The 19672-nt window shown below is 40.1% G+C and overlaps 1 protein-coding gene across 2 annotated transcripts in view; it reads right to left on the reverse strand.

Annotated features, from left to right (window-relative positions):
- Positions 1-19672, reverse strand: part of LOC129768539 (zinc finger CCCH domain-containing protein 13) — a 101863-nt gene that overhangs the window by 17988 nt on the left and 64203 nt on the right. For both annotated transcript variants that reach the window (XM_055770262.1, XM_055770261.1), the window contains exon 3: positions 10806-10886. The gene's annotated coding sequence lies outside the window, so the exon portion shown is untranslated. The remainder of the gene's footprint in view (positions 1-10805; positions 10887-19672) is intronic.

A 19672-nucleotide genomic window follows, 5' to 3' on the forward strand; every position in this document is an offset into this window, starting at 1 on the left:
GCACCAGTGAGATTGCACAAAGAACACACCGGATGACGTTTGGGAGTAGCAAATCATTCTCATTGTTCAAGTTTCGATGATTCGAGCTTTAGATAGTCGATAACGACACCGGCCACGGCCACCAGGTTAGGGAAGGAATGTTAGTATGATATTTACTACCAGAACGCTCGCCTGTATAACGTGGCTCCCAAGCGATTATCATGGAAGGAAAAATTGTTAGTGAGATTGGGTAAGAAGAATCAGGATTCACTGTGGTGAGTGATGTAATTCATCCTTTTTTTCCTGACCTGATACGGTCACTGAGAAAACATTTTTGAAAACTCTCAAACCATACATCTTTATTCATCACTCTTGTTATATTCGTTTCAAAATTTTTGAGCAACCTGAACTTTTCTAATATTCCTCGAATAGAAGATGTCACGATAGATATTACTTGCGTCATGTTTTATTAGTAGTAATTAGTTGATATTTCTTATGCCATATAACAAGCCTTGAATGTACGCAATCTCTAAATACGCACAATTCGGAAGAAGTTTCTTTGGGGAAAAATCCTCCGTTCAGAACGGGAATTGAACTCAAACCCCGACATGATAATGCATGACGCTAACCACTAGGTCAGAAGCATTGGTGACGATAAAAAAGAATTCTACGTGCAGCAAGAGCGTGAATACGATCGCTGCCCAAAACACGACATAAAAAATCGTCATCGGTGGTTTCAACGCTCAGGTTGGGCAAGAGAAGGAATTCAGACCGGTAATTGGCAAGCTCAGCGCCCATCCGCGAAGCAACGAACTTATCTAAGACTTATTAACCTCGCTGCCTTCAAGAACATGGCCATACATAGCACCTTCTTCCAGCACATCCTCCAATACCGTTACACCCAGAGAACACAAATTGATCACGTTTTGATCGATGGTCGGACTTTTTCAGATTTGAACGACGTCAGAACCTATCGTGGCACTAACATCGATTTAAACTAGGATTGGGTGATCTTGGATCGATTTTCAGAAAATCGATCTTTTCCATTTCGATTTCCGATTTTTTGGATCGATTCTTTGTACCCGGACAAATCGTAAAGATCGATCTTTTTCTTCCGATCTATTCGATCTTAGAGTTTTTTTTTCTATGTACATCGATTTGAATCTCACCAGCTGACAAATTTTATGAACAATATATCAACATTTGGATAGCTTTCGAGGATGTCAAATTAGTGATTTGGATTGAGCTATCTAAGGTCGATATTTGGAAGATCGGTCTTTTTCTTCCCGATTTACGATTTTTCGGATTGATTCTTCCTACTCCAAATAAAATTGCGAAAATCGATCTTTTCTTTGCTATTTTTCCAATCTTTTTGACCGTAGCAAATTTTTTGTAAATTTGTTTTTTTTTGTGATTCTTACCTAAATCCACAAATTTCATAAACATTGGATCCTTTTCAAGGTTGTCAAATTAGTGGGCGTAAATTCAGGAGAAGCAGTTTTGTAAGTTTGGTCAGTTTACAAAACAAGTGGTTACAAGTAATATTCACAGCATCACATTCACTAGGAGGACAATGAAAATTGTGATTGAATGGGACGGAGACATCAGGTCCAGCTGAAGCGTTCTTTTCTAGAACAGGGACTACTAGCATGATTTCGACTAAATACCAGGCGTATGATAGGATTGAATTCAACGGGATTATTGTCAGCAGAGTTCTGGATAAACATCAGTTGTTGAATTTCTGATAATAATTTCAATTAATTTATTTGATTAAATAATTATATAACTGTTCGAGATGAATGCTGTGGAAAATATTAGGTGTATCGGTAAGTTTCTTCGGTTTTACAACAGATGGCGTAACTTGATTACTATTCCAGTGAATCAAATTTCCAGACATTCGTTGGAAAGCTACTGTCATTGCGCGTCTTTTTCAGTGTATGTCAAAAAGTTGAAGCGCAAACAACATAGTTTTTTGCCACTTCGAATATGTCGAATTTCGTACACACGAGAGTTTTTTGCGGGGAGTGTTAATTCATTGCTTAAATTTGAAGACAAAAGCTGCGGAAAGTCATCGCATTTTGGCGGAAACTTATGGTGACTATGCTCCAACTGAGCGAACGTGTCAGACGTGGTTTGCACGGTTTAAAAGTGATAATTTTGACTCGGAAGATGAAGAATGTGAAGGCTTTACTCGATCAAGATCCGTCACAAACGCAACAGGAACTTGCAGATACACTTGGAGTAGCTCAGCAAACCATATCCGATCGTTTAAAAGCAATGGGAATGATCCGAATGATAGGACATTGGTTGCCGTTTGAATTGAAGCCACGAGACATTGAACGCCGTTTTTTCACGTGTGAAGAACTACTCCAACGGCATAAAAGAAAGAGGTTTCTGCATCAAATCGTTACTGGCGATGAAAAAAAGGGGCCATTACGACAATCCTAAACGTCGGGCAACATATGGATATCCCGGCCATGTATTAACTTCGACGGCCGCGCGGAATATTCACGGCCAGAAAGATTCGATGTCTATTTGGTGGGACCAGCTGGGTGTGGTGTACTATGAACTGCTAAAACCGAATGAAACCATTACGGGGGACCTCTACCGACGACAATTGATGTGTTTGAGCCGTGCACTGAAGGAAAATCGGCCACAATACGAGCAAAGACACGATAAAGTTATTTTGCAGGACGACAATGCTCGGACGCATGTCGCGAAACCGGTCAAAACATACTTGGAAACGTTGAAATGAGAGATCCTATCCCACCCGCCGTATTCTCCAGACATTGCGCTGTCCGATTACTACCTTTTTCGATCGATGCAACATGACCTGGTTGACCAGCACTTCTCCAATGTTGATGAAGTCAAAAATTGAATCGATTCGTGGTTAGCCGACGAACTGGCCGATTATTTCCGCAAAGGGATCCGTGAATTGCCAGAAAGATGGGAAAAAGTTGTGACTAGCGATGGGCAATACTTTGAATATTAAATTTGTAACCATTTTTGCAGAATAAAGCATTAATTTAAAAAAAAACGAAGAAAATTACCGGTACTCCAATTACATTTTTTCTAGGATTTCCAGAGTTTCTTTCTGAAACTGAAATGCCTTTGATGCTTGAATAGAAATGTGAAATGTTTATTTCATGTTATAGAAAAAGACAATACTTATATAAAACAAGTAAATAAAAAAGTAAATATTCACATTGGCATTCGATTTTTCAAAGATCGATTCAGCAAAGATCGATTCTTTGGTACCGATTTGATCAGTGAATCGACCCTGTGCCGTTTAGAAAATCGATCCATCAAGATCGATCTTTTTCTAAAGATCGCCCAATCCTAATTCAGACCACTACCTAGTGAATACTTTCTAAACTGTCAGACGTCAATAACATAGGATCAGCGCTCACCACGGTACCACCTACGATGACTGCTGGAGTCATACGTTGATGCAACATATTCACAGCGTCTTGAATCTGCGTTACCTGGGGTAGACGAACTGAGTAGTCCCCTTCGGTTAATGCTGGAACACTCTAAAATCAATAATTAGCAGCACATCAGAAAACATCATCGAGTAAGAACAACGTGATGAGTGTAAAACACTTTTGAGCGAGAACCTCCTACGAAGGGAAAAGTTAAGGAGGCCATTGATCCGTTAGAGGACCACGAAGCAACTGGTAAGGAAGGTCTCGCATCGGAGAACTTCAATGGAGGCCCAGCGAAACTTATACAATGTAACTTAAACAATCGATTGATGGACAGGATCAGGGTCACAGAACTGCTCCCGAAGAAGTGGAAATAAGGGGTAATCTACCCAATCTACACAAAAAGACAACAAAAACAGCTGACAATACTGATTCAGGCAACGATAGACGGTGTGTGACACAACAGGGCTATGGGCTCTCCTGTCTGCTCTCCAACGTGGCGCAGGAAGGTGTTATGCAGAAAGCGGGCTTCAACATGCGAGACATGATTTTCAACCAATCCAGTCAGTGCTTCGCCGATGACGAACCTGGATTTGTCATATCCGAAACTATGAGATCATTTTTCTGTTTCTATCATTTTACCCAGAGTCGTTTCCTTTCAATTTGGAAAGCGAATGCCCTCATTGGCAACTGAAACTGCTCGGATGGGTTATAATCGTTATCAATGAGATACATATGAGGTGGAGCAGTAGGTAAAGTATACATGAATATGGTGCCGTCATTATTTGCGTTCAATATGGAATGTATATGGAAGAGACAAAGCAATGTTTAAATTTATCTATATATATAAAAATGGAGTGATGTCTGTCTGTCTGTCTGATTCTTATAGACTCGGAAACTACTGAACCGATCGACATGAAAATTAGTAGGTAGGGGTTTTTGGGGCCGGGGAAGGTTTTCGTGATATTTTGAGACCCCTCCCCCCTCTCTAAGGGGGGGCTGCCATACAAATGAAACACAAATTTCTGCATTACTCGGAAATTAATCAAGCAAATGAAACCAAATTTGGCATGTGAAGGTTTTAGGATACAATAAATGTTTCTATGGTGATAAGATACTCCTTCCCCCTCTCTTAGAGGGGGCTGCCGTACAAATGAAACACAAATTTTTGCATTACCCAAGAATTAATCAAGCAAATTAAACCAAATTAGGCATATGGAAACTTTAGGGTGCAATGAATGTTTCTATGGTGGTTAGATACCCCTCCCCCCTCTCTTAGGGGTGGCTGCCACACAAATAAAACACAAATTTCTGCATTACTCGAGAATTAATCAAGTAAATGGGCAGGACGAAGTTTGCCGGGTTAGCTAGTATCCCAATAAATACATTACGAAAATGTACAACCTAATGTTTCCAGCGCTTCATCTATTACCAAAAAAAACACATTCAGGTTAAAATATGTTTAAAATAAAATTCCCTGACCTGAACTCGTCGACGCCCTTAGGCATCTTGAACATTATTCTCAGATATGCTCTCGAAGGATTTTATCCTAACATCGAGACGACGCTACGAATTTAACTGACTTCCAGCTACAATGGCATCGTGTGAACGCAGTTTCCACAAGCTTAAATTGATTAAAAATTATCTGCGTTCTAAAATATGCCAAGGCTTGCCAATTCATTCGAAAAAATCGCTAAAGAATTGCTAAGACCTTGATTTAGATGTAATTGTGGATCATTTTGTTTCAGCTGAAGCACGCAAGGCAAAGATTTGCTTAGAGAATAAGCAAGGCTGATAATCATAATTCTATCCTTCTAAATATGAACAAATAGCTCGAAGTAAACATTGATATAAGTGAGTAGTTATCTCAAAATACCACAATCTCAAAACTAGTGAAAAATCGAAAAAAGGGGTATTGTTTGGGACGACATTTTCGTAGTTTGCCGGGGGCACTGTCTACTCTCACTACGCCGCTGGGTTCAATTCAATTTTCTTTGGATCGTATTGTGAAAAAAAGATTCCAGCTTCTCAGTCAAAACATAACAGCCAGGCGGAAAGATTTGTAGACATTTTCAAGCCCGTTTTGATCACCTCCAGGACAACTGCAATTCAACCAGAAGTACAATGGACAGTACAACCGCATACATGCTGCTAAAGAGAAAACATTTGCTGAAGGAGATGATATGTAAGCGAGTTGATCACATGCCAATGAATTAACACGTTGAGCCCCGCACTTTTCATGCTGCGCTTTGCATTTAGTCCACATCAGCAGCGTGTGCGTGTCAGTGGCGATTCCAGCTCCCAAAGATAGTAATTGTATTGAAAAAAAATAGTCAGAAATTCAAGTGTGAACTATACAATTGTGACAGTCAAGCGTTTTTAACGTAGGTTTGCGTCTTCCGAAAACAACTTGCACGGTGCCCCCCTGGACCGTTATTATAAAAAAAAAAAGTGACCAACGAAACCAAGTATAGGGTCCGATTCCTTAGGTAGTTTTACACTTCTAGGCAAATTTTAAAAAAAATCCCTAGTCGAATTTTCGAGAAATCTTGATTTGAAGTTTTTAGGTCAAAAAAACCAAAATAATCATAATTCTATGTACTTAATATCGCCAAGATACCTCCAAAAAGGTCCAACAAGTTTTCCGAGATGTTTTCAACCGGAAGGTACATGTTGCCGTTGTTACAATTGTAATTATTTACAACTTATACGGTTTACTTTGTAATAATTAATACAGAGGAAGAAACGATCGGCCAAATATGTATAGCTTACTTTGTTTTATTGCCAACCAACTAAAATATTTTGATTAAAACAACTTGCCTAATGGAACAAAAACATGTAAATATTTGGACCCTGGTGAAAAATTGGTAAAAAAAATGCAAATGGATTTTAGGTATGGGCCCAATTTTATGTACATAGGCCCTTCACCCTAGTATTCTATTTAGAACATAGTTTGTGTTATGCAATCTGTTCATTATATAATTATGGTAAAAAGTATTCGAGCGTCGGGAACAAGCTAGTGGAGATGAACCGACAGGTTAAAGATTTGTTCGAAGTAGTTCAGCTGTCCAGCGTCACGGTAAAGGTTGCGTCTTCGTCAGATCATGTTGTTGCGTATTGCACGAATGTACCCGAGCTCATAAACCGTATTAAGCTATCAAGGTCAACTGCTGGGGATGATTGTCTCGTTAAAACTGGAATTGACGGGGGTCGGAGCTTCTTCAAAATCACGTTATCTTAGATTTTCCCACCAACGGAGCATCTAGCTGAGAACAAGATGCTGGACAATAAGTGTTTCGTTCTTGACACTTTCAGGACATGACGTGAAACGAGTAGCGAGACGTAACTTTCAGAATTATTTACTTTTTGTTTGGGTGTATGGCTATGATTTCAATGTCAACTCGCTAAGGAAAATAATTGAAGGAAAAAATAAGCAATTATATATTCGTGGAATATAGTGCACAACCTCCTTTTGCTCTAGCCAATTACTTGTAACGGCCCTTTCCGGATCTCCTTACCGGTATATGCACAGCATTCTCCTCCTCCCTGAGCGAAATCAGTGGAGCCACAATCAGCGTTATTTTTTGTCACCATCGCCGTAGGCTGATAGTACTCATTTCCCCGCCGATGGGAGCCAAACAGAAGTACATTTTGCTTGGAAAGAAAGGCGAAAAGATATACTAAAACATCCTTCTGCACTGTTATGATTCGACAATAAAGCGCAAGCAGCTGTTTTGCCAACGAATACATTTGTCACCAAAAGATACGACTTGTTTTGTAAACAAATTTGTTTTTTCACGAGCAATGGCCGAACAGCAATTTTGACATTGCGGTCCACCTATAGTACAAAGCCTTGGCTGAAAATAGATTCAAAGATGGTGGCGTAAAGAAGCTATTTATAATTGCTCTTTCGCCAAATCTTGCAGAAAAATACGATAATATTTACCCTATCTGGACGGATCTACTCAAGCTGCACGAGGTCGAAAGTTTGGTCACCGGGGACCCCAAAATAATCAACATTATTATCGGCATTATAGCACACTCCTCGAGGAACCCGTGTCGATATTGCGAGGCCCTCAAAAGTGAACTCGGCACAACAAATGGTATCTCGAGAACAAAAGGTACCATCAAAGATCACTGCAACCGAAAAATGGAAATGGTTGGAAAGAACTCTGCAAGCTGTGTCAATATCCCTCTAGTTTCCGCCTCCGCCACTACACATCACACTTGGACTCGTTAATACGATCTTCAAGTCCGTCGAAAAGAAGGCGCCAGACTGGGTAGACTTGTGGGTGAACCAGGCGCAGATGAGGCATCAACAGATGACGTACGGGATTACTGGAAAAGCCTGCCACGCGCTTGTAGACGCTGCCAACTGTTTGGCAGACAATCCTGAGCTTTCAGATTACGTCATGACAAGTTATGCTACTAAACAAATGTTGAAAAAAAATCTTATTAATATAACGATTTTCAGATTCTGAATAACTTCAAAACCATGTACACGAAATGCTATTCGTTTAATCTGGAACATGATTTTGAAGAGTCAATCGTTGAATTCACAAATAGCTGGGAAAATCTGCAACTGCCGTCTACGTCTAAATACCACATCGCTAAGTAAAGTCTGCTTCATTTAATATTGGAACACAAACAATTGCAATTCATAATTTGTTTTTCATACAAATGTAGCATTTTCTTTACTCTTTCATAAAAAAAAAATTATTCATTGCTGTTTCGAAGAAATTCTCGTACTTTTCCCGTAATACGGCACATTAGGCGGCGCACACCCTTTTCGTCCACCGTTTTGGCGATTTGATTCCACCAGTTCTTCATTTGAGTCATGTTCCTAACAAGTTTTCCCTTTGCCTTAAGCCTCCGCTTCGTGATTGCCCAGTATTTCTCTATCGGCCGGAACTGGGGGCAGTTTGGGGGGTTGAGGTCCTTCGGTATTACGCTGACCCCGTTCGTTGCGTACCATTCCATAACCGTTTTGCTGTAATGGCAGCTTGCGAGGTCCGGCCAAAACATTACTGGACGGTCGTGGGCACGAATAAACGGCAGAATCCGTTTCTGTAGGCACTCTTTTTTGTAGACTTCTGATGTCATTGTCTTGTCAGTGAGAAAGACTTTGGTTTTCTGTCCACAACTGCATATCCCCTGCCAAATCATGTACTTGCGGGCGAATTTATCCGCAAACACGAACTTAAATTTTGCAGGTACATCCCCCCGAGCCGTCGAGAAATAAAATTTTTGACCTGGGATTTGCCCAAAGTCCGCCTTCACGTAGGTCTCATCGTCCATCAGAATACATCCGTCGAACTTGGTCAGCACTTGGTCGTACAGCTTTCGAGCACGGATTCTGGCCACATTGTTCTGCTTCAGCGTCCGATTTGGCTGTTTGCTGGCTCGGAATGACCTTATTCCTTCCCGGAGACGAATTCGTCACACCGTACTGTGAGCGGCCTGGAACTTATTGGCCAAATCGCGGTCTGAAAGATTGGGATTCCTCTTGACGGCCTTGATGACTTTCCCACGCAGTTTCCGGTCGACAGTTCCACTCCGACGCTTCGAATGCGGCTTCCGAGCCGTCGTTAATGTTTCCTTGTACTGCTTGATAAAGGCCATACGGTATTTCTGGGCATTTTAAGCTGCTTAGCTAGCTTAGATGCCGACAACAATGGATTTTCAAGAAAACTGTGCACAATTTTATCTCTCCGTTCGGCTTCCATGGCGGTTGTTTACAAAATGCTATCGTTTGGTGTTATGACATAAATACATGGTGAAAGGTAATGAATTTCCCGACACGTGGGTGAAAAAAGTTTCCAAATCCGTCCACTAGGAGCGCCACAATGAGCAAAAGAATTTGTTCCAAATGAAGCAGACTTTACCACGTTAGTGAGTTCTGCAATGAAACAGGTAGAGGACTTGGATTGCACAATGAGCAGGCTTCCGAGTCTGTTCATTGTGATTTCGACGAGATTTGGCAGAGGTGCAAATCCCCGAAATCATCGCACATTTACAATGATCGCTTGATAAGTGCATTGATTGATTATAACAGTAATCATATGTGTTAGGGTTAGCTTCTTACTATTAGCATGTAACTTTCACTTTTATTTTACGTTTCTCCATTAAAAAGCAAAATTACTGAATTAAAAATCACTTTTTGTTTCTCATTCCAAGGAAAGCAACACTTGAGATAAATTGAAACCAATAAACCATATAAATAACATACTTAGGCCTGTCTACTAAGTTAAGTCAGGTGTAAATAATTACAAATGTAGCAACATGTACCTTCCGGTTGAAAACATCTCGGACAACTTGTTGTCCCTTTTTGGAGGTATCTTGGCGATATTAAGTACATAGAATTATGATTATTTTGGTTTTTTCGACCTAAGAACTTCAAATCAAGATATCTCGAAAATTCGACTAGGGATTTTTTTTAAAAATTTGCCCAGAGGTGTAAAATTACCTAAGGAATCGAGCCCTATACTTGGTTTTGATGGTCACTTTTTTTTATAATAACGGTCCAGGGGGGCACCGTGACTTGGGGATGCGAAAAACCAGTGAGGCACGTTTTCCTAGCTCACTCGAAATATAAATGCAGTGCTCTATGGACACCAAGAAGGATATATCGCAACTTATGCTCCGTCCGTTTGCCCCTTATTGCAACGGGCGAGAGTAAACAAGATATCATTCGTAATTTCTATTACACAGTCTCGCTCTCTCTGGTCAGCTAGCAGTCGACAGGAGAATGCGTGTATATCTTTGCATCATACGCACACATTGTTGTTTTGGTATTGCCAAAGGTAGATTGAAGTGGTTTTGTTTATTACAAATCAAAAAATATTGGTGGTGGTAGAATAAATAATCGCCTGTGTAAGACGATCAGCTACGAAAAAGACCGCCACATTGCCTGTTGCGAGTGAATTTCTGTGTGTGACATCAGCCCGAAAGCTACAAGAGATTTGGTAACAAATTGCGACATATGAAAAGCTATTATATTGTTCTCGCAAAGGCAAGAATAAGTCACTTAAATCATCCGTCTCTTCCAGAGTAACAGCAACATTCTTCTAAGAGATAACACTAATATTTCGACGCATTCTAAAATAATATCCTAAATGATAAATAAGCGAATTGAATAACGTTAATTCATAATCCTATGTCAACAACGCAGTTGTATCCTGTGCACAACACCCTATTATGTTTAAGCAGGAGAGAGACCTGCGCGTACGGACCGAGTCATTTCGTGGTGAGTTGATAAACAAAGGTCAAATCACTACGTTTAAACCAATCCATTGTAGACTCACTGCATTCCTTCAATGAATTTCACCGCCACCATGAGCAGAAATACGATCTGTAGTGTTCTATCACAAATATTTTAATATGAATATAACTACTGTTTACCTTTTGTTTATTTGAAATCTTACACTTCCAGGCTGGTTTTCAGGTACTCAGTTGATTCGAAATCACAGTGTCGGGGGGAGTCTGAAATTAAACCAAAAAAAAAAAGAAAAATATATAACCAATTTTCAACTTCCTCGATACAAATCACTGTAATAAAAAGGACCGTTACGGAGTCGAACTTCCTTACAAACAAGGACAAATCTCGTATTCACTGAACATTCAACGAATCCACAAAACTATCATCGTCGCGATCGCGACCGTCGCATTGTTCGAGAACCCAATACGCCATGTTCCATCATCATCTTCATGACCATTTCCATATCTTTCGAGGTCATCGGCGATTGAACGCACGCGATCATCCATTATCAGCATCCATCACCCTTGCATCCATTCAGCTTTGGGGTGCAACAAAACCAACACAGTGCTTCTCTTTTCTTCGCTCTTCGCGTTGGTTGGTTGATTGTTATTATCGATTATTGCCCGGCCGAGCGAGAGACAGACAGAGGTTGACGACCAACAGGAAGTAGTGGCGGGCGGCCCAATGCCAACACCGTGTGCCAAATTTGGCTACTTGTTCTAGGCGAAGTAGGTCCACATTAATGCACATCTGGTCGTGGATCAGGAAGCTTGAGGTCTGGATATTTATTGAAATGATCACAATGTAATGAAACAAAAGCGTTGCGAATGAATCATAATTTAAACATTGTAAAGACTTATTCTCTAGTGAATGATTAAATTGATTAAACTATCAACCATAAACACCTTCGTTTGAACTTGAACCTTGAATGTGCAAAATTTTCATCCACCTAAATGAAGAAATGAAATCACAAATCTTGTCATTATCAAAATTACATTAATCAGAGCCAGAATAATATTTCAATTCGAATAAGCAGATAATTATTTGAATACCGAAATTACTGCTTCGTCGACTAATAGCATGTCATTGTTATAATCCTTTGAGGAGCAGCATCCGGTATTGCGCTGATTTTGTTCTCCTCGCTCGAATGAATAACCGGCGGAAATCAGTGGTGATCACCTCCAGCGGGCGAAGCCCTACCCATTAGTAATCGTCTTAATAACAGTCAAACCCATCCAAACCAACAGCCGAAATTGGCCGCTCAACGATGTGAACCGAATTGAACCGGTCGGATCGGGAGAACAACAATCTCTACAGTGGGGCAAAGACACACACACACACACATACACTTCTGGAAAAGAAGGTTACCTTCCAGGTGCCTTTTAAGGAGTCCTCAATGCGCGCGACTTTGTGTGGTATCGCCTTTATCGACAGACGTTTATATGGTCACGGAGCTTACCTACGGCGGCGGCGTCGTCAACAGCAGCGATGATGATGATGATGACGACATTTATCTGACAGAGGACGAAAACATCGACGCGAACGGATGCAAAGATCACAAAATAAACAAATTGTTTATGGATTGTAAGGAGAAAAAACGTTTTAATGACATTCTTAGTACATGTAAGTGTTCTTCACATCAGAAAAAAACGACCCCCCAAATTTAATTACGAACCCGAGTTCTGCAGAATCATTGTGAGGGTATTTAGAACCGGAAATGCTCGTGCCATCAATTTGCTAACGATAATTACAACGCAGAAGGTAATCACATTACAACTCGATCCAAAGTAATCGAAGTTCTCGAGCCAATAATGAAATTGAACGAAACAATTAGGCTCTGATCGTTTGAAATTCATCCGTCAACACCACCGAGTGAGGTGCTTCGAATTGGAAGCAGCTTCCTTCCTGCGGTAATGAGTGCGATCAGCGAATGAAATCGTTTAATTTATTCCACACCACGTTCAGCATTCAATTAGCGTCGTCATATTCCACGGCCGAACCGTCTGACAAGACCTTCAAACCAATATTCTTCCATCTTACAGCGATCCGAATGATAATTAGATGCAAACCAACTCGTCAATATCTATAGCTCCCTGAAATAGTCACCCCCAAATGTTTGGACAAGCATTCGACGAGACGTCATTGATCGACACCCTAGCCACCCCCGCCGAATTCCGTCAGGTAAAAGGAAACAAAGATGACCACTTCCGCGGGACGACTACGTGCGCCCTGACTAGATTATGAACAACACCCATACTAACCGTTGTCCGAGAGTACACCCTCTATCGGTGACCACTGCTGACGCAACCCAGAACCGCGTCAATCAGTTGCCATGAGCTGCACAAATCGGTCACGGTATGCGGATTTCGTCTGAATGGACGAAATTGCATGCTTCCTACTGCTGCTCTTCTACTCAGTTTTTTTTTTACTTGTTTTCGGTTGCGTTTCGGTCTCGGTTGTGGCCGCATTGTAAATTTGCATTTTTCGAGCGAATTAAACACGATGGCACAGTTTCCAGGAAGATAATTGTCGGTTACCGAGAGGACGCTGCCATGAGTCACCACCTCTAGGGGCTCAAGTCAAGATGCGCCACAGGGTGAAACGAAAATGCATTAATGATATTTTGGTATGGAAATGGTGTCATAGGTAGGTGCGCGCAGAATTTGTGCCAGTGGAGAGAGCGTGGATTAGGATTCATCGTGTGTAACCAAATGCGTTTATGGCTCATAAACCCAATCTGCGGACTTCCCGGTCATCAAATATGTGGGGGCTGTGGGATGATGTGAGATTTCACTGGACAAACGAACAAGCTGCTAGAAGTGTTGGCCTGACAGATTGTGCCATTACATCAGACAACTTTTCGTATGGTAGGTTCACTCGATATTAATTTAATTAGATCAATTTGACTCGTTCAATTGGATCCGTTTACGGACAACAACACGAACACATTTTGTGAAGTTCAAAGATACCATCAGAATTTTTGACGTAGGACTACGTCTAACCGGAAGATATAGGGGGTGAAATGGAAATCTAGGCACTGAACAAGTAGGAAAAAATGCAAGATTTGGAACGCTTATAACTCGAGCATTTCTCAATAGATCGCAAAGGTTTTTGCATCAATTGATAGGAAATATATCTACGCATCTATCATAACGAATAACATTTCATTTTTCTTGAGATAAATAATTGAATAATTGTGAAATATCAAGCATTGTCAAAATGCACTATGTGCCCATTTTTGATTGGTCCATTTTGTGCTCCTCAAATCGAACCGACCAAAACGGGCAACCAGAGCAGCAGCGAAATAGAATGAACCACGATTGGAAAGGAAAAAGAAAAAAATGAACGAAACATTGGTCGCAGTCTCACACATGCGTAATTCTCGAGCCAGCCAGTCAGCTTAAAAATCCCCGCTCCGCTGCCGTAACGATCATTCTCATTCAAACCGTACACCACATCGGTTCGCATCACAACACATCAACAAACCAACACAAGCAGCCATGTCCGGACATGGTAAAGGAGGAAAAGTGAAGGGAAAGGCAAAATCCCGCTCGAACCGTGTTGATCTGGAGTTCCCCGCAAGGGTAGCTAGGCCGAGCGCGTTAGTACCAGTGCACCAGTCCACCTAGCCGGCGTTATATAGTTTCGGCCGCCGAAGTGATCGAGTTAGCTGGTAAAGCTGCTCGCGACGATAAGAAAACCCGCATTCGGAACAGAACACATTCGGTTCTGTGGACATCAAGACAACAGGCAGTTGCAGCGAGTGGCGAGTGGCAAACGCAATCGCAAAACGGCATCAGGTAACAGAAGAAAAAAGTTTGTTCTTTATACACACTGCTTTGGTGGCAAATCTAGAACAAGGCGGCATCGAGGGCGTTCGAAATGGTTTTTTTTTAAACCACGAGTACTAAGTTTTCTAAATTGGAAGCATTCCTGTTTTATGGCGCTTTTCAGGGCCATTAAACCTTCCAAAAAAGAGTTTAGGAAATACAGTTCAATGCTTTCTAAAACAATATCCAAAATAATAATAAAACACAAATTGATTTTTTCATAATTTGTTTGCCAGGATATGATGAGTATGTGAATTTGGCAGTTGTTCTGAGCTTATTGATTTTCACCAATTCTTAAATTGCTTCTAGATTGAAAGTACAGTAATTTACACTTATCTCGACATTTAGCTAATTGGACGGACCAGTAATGCGACATATTTAGTTGAACATTTTTGTAAACATAGAGTTCGGGGTCCAATTATGACCCCACATTGAAGGTCGACACTGTACCACTGTCATCGCAAATGTTCAATTACAGGTTAAAATTACCTCCAATCCGATACTGAGTGGTGGTAATGCGACGTGCCATTGAATGTAATTTACTGTAAAATATGTCACAAGCTGGATGGGAAGAAATTTTCCAACTGTGAAAGCTGTGGCGAGTGGCAAATGTAATCGCTAAACAGAAAGGTTTAGCCGAACAAGATGGGGATATCGAGTGATAACAAAACAATAAACTCTTTAGATTGAAGATAATTTTGTGATCCTGAAAAGGACCCTTTTTAGCCTGCATGTGAATCCAACGAGCGAACAAATCGTAATGAATGTATTTTTTTGCCATCGCTCCCTTTTAACGCTCATTCGTTCGTCTCGTTGGACTCGCCCCTCTGGCTGAGTCTGCCGATTTGTCTCTATCCTGTGAGTGTGTACCGCTAGAGTATAAAACACGCGGACCCCAAATAAATATCTTATTTTCTTTCAAACCGTAAACCCGTGTGGTTATATGGCATCGGCATCGTGGACGTAACAAAGGAGGACAAGTTAAGGGAAAGGCAAAGTCTCACTCGAACCGTGCAAGTCTCCAGTTCCCTGTTGGTCGCATTCACTGATTGCTCCGCAAGGGTAACTAGGCCGAACGGATTGGTGCCGGAGCACCAGTATACCTAACAGCGATTATAGAGTTTCGGCCGTCGGAGTGCTCGAGTTGGCTTGCAAAGCTGCTCACGACAATCAGAAAACCCGCATCAAGAACAGAGCAGCTTCGGTCCGGCGCTCATCAAGGCAACAATTAGTTTCAGTGAGTGGCAAAGTGTTTCTCCGGCACGTCGCATCAAATGTAATTTACTGAACAACATGTCACAAGCTGAATGGGAAGAAATATTCCAACTGTGAAAGCTGTGGCGAGTGGCAAACGCAATAGCTAAACAGGAAGGTTTAACCGAACAAGATGAGAATATCGAGTGATAAAAAAAACACAACACCAAAGGTTCTTTTCAGAACCATCAACATATTCATGAAGAGTAAACAGTAAACTAATCCATTTTTAAGGTAGATAGGTAGGTATTCACGTAGGAGAAGAAAATTAAACAATATATTTAAAATATATATTTAACAAAAGCTGTCCCCTTTGTATAGTTCTACGTCACTCCGGTTATGTCCCCGTCATTACCCACCCGTCTTTTTTTTTCAATTCAGTAGTGATAAAGGATATGTTTTAAAATGGAAGGGTACAGGCAAGTAAAGGGTTTTTTTTTATCCCATTTATTTATTTCAGGCTCATTAGCATTTTAGCTGTAACAGAGCCGAATTTTAATCGTGTACATGTCACATGGTTATCATATCTATAATTATAGCACATTACATTACACAGTTGCCATTCGCCAGTATTCCTTCTATACCATTGCATATGGTACATTTACACAGTAGCCATTTAGGCGTAAGAGTATTCTGTATTGTATTTTTCTTCCATTATCCAGTTAGACCACCGGACAGCGGAGAAAGTTGATTGATCATTGTTGAGCTATTTATAGAACAGCAGCCCGATGTGTCTTGCAGAGCAGAGCAGTTGTATGGATGAATCGATCTAATTTCGACCGTGGATCGATCTCCATCGCTGATGATTGTTGCGTGGACGTAGCTATTCTGTAACAACAAAAGATGGTCAATGAGGATCCTGAGTTTTGAACTCACGATCGATCGCTTACTAAGCGAACGCGCAACCAATGTGGCTACGGAGACCCCCTAGGCAAGTAATCGTTATAAAAAAAAATGGCTTCAAAATGTTCACCATAAAGATCAATCCAGACGCAAAAAAGCGGTTCTATTTCGGAACCAAGTTAATCTTATATTCGGAACCAAGTTAATTTTATATTCAGAGGAAGATTGATCTACATCAAAGCAACAGCAAGGAGTTGTGAAAAATTTTGAAAGCTTTATTAAAACCTAGTAATAGCAAACCGCGGTCCATAACTTTTAATGGCACACTTGAGCAGTCTGAACAGGCTATAGCATCTAAGTTTAACGATTATTTTGTCAATAGTGTTTCATTGATCAATCAGTCCATTGAATTGGTTGATGAACCTGATGAAATGAAACAGCCGGTTGATAGTAGTTGTAGATTTGAAAGCTTTCACCCAATTACATTAAACGAATTTAGAACTATTTGCTTTTCTTTAGGAAAAACGGCTGGAGTGGATAATGTCAATGCTAGAGTTATTCATGATTGCTTTCATGTCATCGGTCTTGCTGGACCTTATTAAAAAATCTTTGCTAACTGGGCATGTGCCTAAGGTGTGGAAGGAATCTTTAATAGTTCCAATTCAAAAGGTTGCTGAATCAATTAAAGCCGAAGGGTTTCGTCCCATTAATATGTTGCAAACGCTAGAGAAAATATTAGAAGTAATCGTTAAAAACCAACTGCTGGAATATTTAAATTGCAATGCTTTGCTAATACCAGAACAATCGGGATATCGGGAAGGTCATTCCTGTAAAACCGCATTGAACTCAGCAAAATGGAAAGGGAAGCTAGAGTGCAAAGAGAATATCATTGCTGTTTTCTTGAATCTAAAACGCCCTTTCGAAACAATTTCTAGGCCCTTGTTGTTGAACACGATAAAACGCTTTGGATTTACGAGTACTGCATAAAAATGGTTTGAAAGCTATTTAAGTGACAGAACTCAACGGACTATTTTTAATGATTCAATTTCCAATCCCCTAGGGAATAATCTTGGAGTACCTCAGAGAAGTGTATTAGGGCCCCTTTTATTTATTATGTATATCAATGACATGTGAAGAGTTTTACGATTTTGTGATATCAATCTTTTTGCAGATGATACTATGTTATTCATTGCAGCTAATGATTTAGATCAGCTCGTTTTACATTTGAATGGAGATAAGTAGATGGTTGAGGTATAAGCAATTGAAATTGAACATAAATAAAACTAAATATATGGTAATCTCGCGAAATCGTTTAAATGAAAACGTCTCCATCGTTATTGATAATGAGTCTATTGATCGAGTTCGGGACATTAAATATCTTGGCGTGATTATTGATGACAAACTCAAGTTCAACACTCACATTGACAATGTCATCAAGAAAATTGCCAAAAAGTATGGAATCTTATGTCGATTGAAAAACGATTTAACTATTTGCAGCAAAATACAGCTATACAAATCAATCATCTCTCCTCATTTAGACTTTTGTTCTTCCATTTTATTTTTAGCCAATGACACACAAATGTAACAGATTCACTTCCTCATCTTTAATGTTGGACGCTCTGCAATGGTTGTCTGTGAAGCAAATAATTGTTTATTTAACTATGGTGTTCATTTTTAAAGTAATTAACGGTTTGCTGCCTCGATATTTGTGTGATCAAGTTGAAAGAGGAAGTGACTTTCATGGTTATAACACTAGAAACGCGAATGAATTAGGAACACCCATTTTCTTGTCACGTGCTTCACAAAATTCATTGTACTTCAAAAGAATAAATGTGTTCAACTCGATGCCAAGACATATTAAATGCGCAACAACACTTACATAATTTAAGAGGCACTGTATTTCACATGTAAAAGCTGTGTTCTATTAACAGCCGAACGAGTTTTTGTTTATTTTTATGACGAGGATCTTTACTGACGAAGTTTTATACGAACGGATAATTTAATGTGGATAATTTCTTTGCAGTTTGTTTTCAATAGTTTCAATGAATCTGACGAAGTTTTTTTTGAACGGATCATATTATGTAGATTATTTAAATTTTTTAAATTATTTTTTTTGAAATTTGTATTGATCTCTATTATATCTGGCATGATCTTGGTGATGATGGACTATTTTTATTTTTATTTTGTCGTTCTTTTAGTTGTATTCTGTCTTCGGAAAACAACGCGGTGCTGATGTGCAACTTTTTGTTTTGCACCCAGTTGAACTCTCACTCCTTGCGCACACCTGCGCCCGGACGAATCAACGCGCACCGAAACAAAGTTGAAATGTTTTGTTTTCAACACCGTTCGCTTTAAAGTTCGAACACCCTTTCTGCACCGTATTCTTACACCGGTGTATATGACCAATTTTAAACCGCGCTCGAATTTTGTTTGTCTGCTTTGCTTTCTCTGTTGAGGCGGTGCGTATGGGGACGCGCTGTTGTTTTTATGCTTAGCTTAGAACGAGCGATGACAAAACGGGCGCTAGAATTTTATATATGTGTGTGTGTATGGAATGAGGCTTGCACCACACAAGTGAGAAGGGGTGTTTGGTACCTGCATTCTTCACAGTGCTGATTTTGGGTTCACTTGTTTCTGGGTTCGGTGCGGTTCGTATCAAGAGAGTATACGAGTTTTCTTTGAGCGCGCGCTGATGAAAATTGAGCTCGAGCGCAACACAGCGCATGTTTTCTGAAGACTGGTTGTATTAGTTAAAAAAAATAAAAGTAGTCTATGTACAAAAGTTTGAGCGTCGCGCGCGAAGCACGGATATAAAGAATATTAAATTGAAAGTTTTTAAGTGCCGGTCTAGGAATTTTTCGTAAAGGAAATTTTTGACGTAGAACTACGTCTTTCATTAAGAGTGCCAAATCAGAAAACAGGTCACGTTTTTATGGAATAAAGTTAACGTTAATAACTATTATTGCCGTGAACGGATTTACATACCAAACGAATCGGAAATTCCCTAAGATTTGTTTGATATTCTATACATTACAATCCCATGGTGTGTAAATGGTTAAACTTCATGAAAACTATAAGCGTTT

This window comes from Toxorhynchites rutilus, chromosome 2 (assembly GCF_029784135.1).
Source record: "Toxorhynchites rutilus septentrionalis strain SRP chromosome 2, ASM2978413v1, whole genome shotgun sequence".
Taxonomy (NCBI): domain Eukaryota; kingdom Metazoa; phylum Arthropoda; class Insecta; order Diptera; family Culicidae; genus Toxorhynchites; species Toxorhynchites rutilus.